Genomic DNA, 5,105 nt, shown 5'->3' on the forward strand with positions numbered 1-5,105 from the left:
CCTTAAACAGGAAATGTTTAGATAATTTGGCAAATGGAAGCAGTACTTGAACAACTAAAATATATACTCACATGCTCCTGTTTTATAGAATAAAAGACCTCTAATATACGTCAGGAGTGCCAAAATCACATTCACTTAGACTTGGAAGGATGCAGCTCAATCAAACAGCATAAACTGAATGTACCTGTTTACGAACAGCTTCAGTCAGTTTTTCTTTCCTTTCTCTCTGAAGAGCAGAGACAAATAGAACTTAGTATCAGGAGAAATAACGTACAAAACCAGCATAAAGTTATAATGTTAAAATTTAATTCTTTTCTTCTTGAAACAAAAAGAAAGAAAAAATTGGACGTCAGATGTTTTTCAAAAGGAACAAACATTTCATTACTAAAAATGTCACTTTGCCAAAAAGAGAGGAAAGGTATTCCAGATTTTTTTTTCAGTAAGTCAAACATTTATATTAAATAAAAATTACTTAAAATACTCAAAATTTTCATGGTGAAATGAAGAGATAAAAGAAACAGGTTTGAAAAGATATGTACTAAACCATGAAACCTGAATGTCAGCAGTTAAATACAAAGACAAGTTTACACAATTATCATAAATTTGAAAATTGTTAGAAGAATCAAGAGCTCCTATAAGCAAAAGACGTGCTTTACTTTCCTTGGAAAAAATTATCCCATAGCCTGCCTTAAAAGGCTTTTTCTTAAAAAAAACCCCAAAACAATCTTTTCGCTATAAGGAGTGAAAAGGCCTGTGTAAAGGTCTATACGATCTACTGCTATAACCAGACTACTTACAGTATTTATACTAGACTAGATATTTCTAGCTCACACTTTATGAAGAAAAACTGCCATAAATGTCTCTCTAGACATCAAAAAGCTCAGCTTTCTAGAATTCACTGAAGATACTGTAATCTAGTAAAACAGGAGTTAAAGAAAAAACATGTTAAGGGTTGTTTTTGAAAGGGGTGCATGAAAAACAATATCTCTCTGTTTTAGATAAAATACAATATTAATAAGAAAATTCTTTTAAGAGATACAAATTATTTCATTAATCAATAAATTGTGTTTTCTCTTACGGACCTAATATTTGATGGCATCCATGTCATAAAATAACAGTTACTTTATAAACAACTTTTTGCCTAATGTCTCTTCCAATGCAGATCAGTATGCAGAAAAATGACCTAAAAATCATGTCTCCTCTAATGAACTGTTATGAAAAAAAGGTGTAATAGACTTTGAACATAGAAAGGTATTTGGATAATTACTGAAAGATAAAAACCAAACCAGGTACAAAAATACGTGGGGAAAATCTGAAAAGGAAATGATACCCAGCTGGTATTTATAGTGAGAGAAATGGGCTGAGCTTTAAAGGACATGGGCTCTTAGTTGACACAGACCTTGGTACCAAAGCAGAAAAGCCACTGCTGAAAGCCGTGTAAGCACACTGCAATTATTGCTGCTACTGGAGGGAAAAAGAGGTACAAACAGAAAGAGGACATTTACTGCAGGTAAAGCTCAGGGTGGCAAAGATCAGGTAATTTGCAGAAGTTGTTCAGAATCACCTGCAGAAACTCCTTTCTGAAGCACTATTTGTTATTAACCAGCTTGTTTTAGAGGAATAGAGTTTGCTTCCTTGGGAAGAAACACTTAGGCTACAACTTCCTGAAAGGTGGTTGTAGTCAGATGGGGATTGATCTCATTCTCTAGGAAGCAACTGACGGAACCAGAGGACACAGTCTCAAGCTGCACCAAGGGAAACATAGGTTGGATATACAGAAAAAGTTTTTCACTGAAAGAATCATAAAGTTGTGGAATCACCATCCCTGGATATGTTTAAAAAAAAGACTGGATGTGGCACTTGGTGCCATGGTTTAGTTCTGGTGTTGGGGCATGGGTTGGACTCGATGATCTTGAAGGTCTCTTCCAACATAGCTGTTCTGTATCTTAATGTCTCTCCTGTCCTGCAAGACAGAAAGCACCAGAAAATAACATCCAAGGGGGACCCAGCAGAGATTCTGGAGCCTCTTTGGACTCCAAAAAAAAACCCCAAAACCAACAACAACAACAAAAAAACCCCACAAACCCACCAACCAAAAAACAACCAAACCAAAACCTAACTAAACAAAACCCAAACAGAACTGATGCAGTTTTTATAATTTCTGACCAAAGATCAAATAGGGCTTAACAAGTTCTTTATATTTAATCCTTTAAAAAAAAAAATCATTATTGTATTGACTGTCTATACCATACCCAATTTTTCGTGGCCCTAAATCTTCACTTACTGATAAAATGTTACAGGAAACTTTGCTGGCCCCTTGTCACAGCTCAAGATGAAAACACTGGAAGAAAATAAGGTGTTACATGTTTGACTTTAAGTTAAAAATACAAACAAATGTGAACACTTATATCCTCACAGTGAGAAGAAACCTAAAGATCAGAGCACATACTTCAGCAGATGCCATGACAGAAAGCAGAGATGAAACCCTGCCCTTTAGTTTGATCTCCAAACAAGTAAAAAACATGAGATACTTATGGAACTCTTCTAATACATGCTGTTAGATGGAGCCACAGCATCAATACACCCAAATCCATTCCTTAAGTGTGGATTCTTAGCTTCAGAAGCTGAAGCTAAGAATGAAATATAGTCATTACAGAGTACTGCCAGATTCTGGTGAATTGTAAAAGCAAAAAAGGCAACATAATTTCTAGGGTTATTTTCGTGCTCATACCAATTTTATAGCACGTAACAGAACACAAGGGTGAATCAAAGCATAGTTTGCCAATCCTGCCCATCTCCTTTATGTTTTGCTTAGTGCTGTCTTTGTCCGTCTGCTTCACCATCCACGGACAGTGGCCCTCTGATTGCAAAGGGTGTCCCTGGGGGACAGAGCAATAAGGTTTTAACTGCATCATGAAGATCTGATTTTTAGCAAATAAAAATCTATTTGTCTTTCCTTTGCTTCTTTGGACACCTGTAGAGCTATGATGTTTCTGGCAAGGTTGAAAACTCATAAGTAAAAGGGGGAAAAAATTAGGGTGAGACAGTAAAAGAGCTACAAGAATCTTATTTCAGAAGAGGAATGGGGGGAATCTGAGAAGAAAGAACATTTACCTTCATAGGTCAGAGACAGCTCTTCAGCTGTGCACACTACAGATTTTATTCAAGCTTGAACAGTTTCACCTGGGTTTACAACTTCCAGTCTTCACTGTCATGCTCTATAAGTCACTTTTTTTTTTTTTTTTTTCAGGTCAAACCACAGACATGCAAGTCTTTTAAAGTTCCTGTTATTTAGAAATAAGCCATAAAGCAACCTTTTCTCCTACTACAGCATCTTCACATCAGAAAAATGCCCACACTGTCTGCAGAGACTTCCTGGTAGAGGCTATGAGCAGTACAGAGAGTAAAAGACCTGCTAGGATAACCATTGCAGGCTGGGCAAGACAAAAATAGGTGCTGTTGGAAGAAGTGGGTCTCAGATTACAACTGTTACTCACACAATAGGAAAACCAACCTTATTATTAAATGATTTTGATTTTTTTATAGAAGAGATGGTAACAGCAAATCAGGCACCTAATTTTCACAAAATATCACTGAATTTTTCAGATTATAAGATTAGTAAGATTGAAAAAAATACCAGATATTTATAATTTTGGGAAATTTATTAGCCATAAAGTGGCTAGTGCCAGCTAGTTGTGCCCCTGCCTCAAGGACTGAACCAAGTGGAAACCACAAGCTGTAGCATAATGTACAGTTACTTCAAGTCTGTTTGAACAGGAAGTTGCTTTTACTTCATCTGAAGGTAGATTTGATGAAGAGTAATTTTGGCAACAGGAAGCTACAGGGCTCTGTTCTGACATGGCAACATCCAGGAGATAACTAGGTTTTCTCTGTTAGCTCTCAGTTCTTAGGCAGCAGGTATGTTTTGGTATGATGTGATTAAAGAAGTGTGCAGTAGTCTAAGGAGTACCAGTTCATGTTCTTTTTGGCAAGGGACCGACTTCTTAGGCAATTCTTAATAACAACCATAAACACTTTGTTAAAGCACATCCTTTGAGCAACATTAATAATTTCCTGTGTATGTGCACATAGCATTAATGGCAAGATCCACACTGATTACACAATGCATGTGTACATATTCAATCTTACCTTCTAGGCTTGGAGTCTGGCAAAAATGGGAGCTGCTAACCACTACATAATGTTGACTTTAATACTACTTCTGCAAAACTCAGACATTTTAATGAAAAAGCTTGCCCTTAAATTAAAACACAGCATAATTTTAAGTGTTTTTATTAAACTCTTTTCTGCCTTAGGGGAAATCTAAAAATAGCCTGATTAGGCACTATCAAAAAATTAAAAAAAAATAAACACCCATCAATTTATGAACTGGTGACAATGATTTGACATTCCACCTTTCCAGATGGCAAGGTCCTACAAATGCTAAATAACAGGTATGGACCTCTCTGAGGAAAGTATAGGTCTATGACTACTGAATCCAAGTCAGCTACCTTCTAAATCACACTGTGTGTGTCTCTATTTATTATCCAGTCAATAACCAGAGCATACCCGGCAACTGAAGAACCAAGATTTGGGGGCAGTGTATTTTTCATACACGCCCCTCAACACAGCTCAGCACAAAGTGTCAAATACAAAACTCAAAACTATTTTCTTCTGACTAAAGAAAAAGCAAGCCTGCCATGGGCAGCATTATTAGGCGTCCTGGTGTGTTTTGTGTTGGGTGACTTTTCCTGAGGAAAAGCAATGAAAGGGAGTGCCCGGATTAAGAGAGGGCAGCGGTACTTGAGCACCTGAGCATTCATCTCTGCTATTAAAACCTGGGACCAGAGTTTAAGCCCCGTAGCCTCCTTTCGGAGCTCCCTTCGGTTCGCAGGCAGGCTGCACGGCAGCGGTCCGGGCTGAGCAACAAGATAAAGCCCCGCTCTTTCTTTATCTCGGCCGGCACTGCAAACCCAACTCCCGGCGCCGGGAGCTATCCCGCCTCCGGGAGCAATCCCGCCTCCCAGCTGGAAGGAGGGCCCCGGGGCGCGGCGGCCCGAGCGCGTTGGGGCGGTGGCCCGGCCCCGGGGCTGCGGCCCGGCCCCGGG

The 5,105-nt window shown here is 38.6% G+C and overlaps 1 long non-coding RNA gene across 1 annotated transcript; it reads right to left on the reverse strand.

The window, feature by feature from the left end:
• Window positions 1-284: 284 nt before the first annotated feature.
• Window positions 285-5,013, reverse strand: LOC135293746 (uncharacterized). Its single transcript, XR_010355850.1, has 3 exons — window positions 4,150-5,013; window positions 2,285-2,341; window positions 285-1,963 (listed from the first exon to the last, which is right to left on the reverse strand). It is a non-coding gene; the product is annotated as an uncharacterized LOC135293746 (long non-coding RNA).
• Window positions 5,014-5,105: the final 92 nt, after the last annotated feature.

Source organism: Passer domesticus, chromosome 2, assembly GCF_036417665.1.
Source record: "Passer domesticus isolate bPasDom1 chromosome 2, bPasDom1.hap1, whole genome shotgun sequence".
Lineage (NCBI taxonomy): Eukaryota > Metazoa > Chordata > Aves > Passeriformes > Passeridae > Passer > Passer domesticus.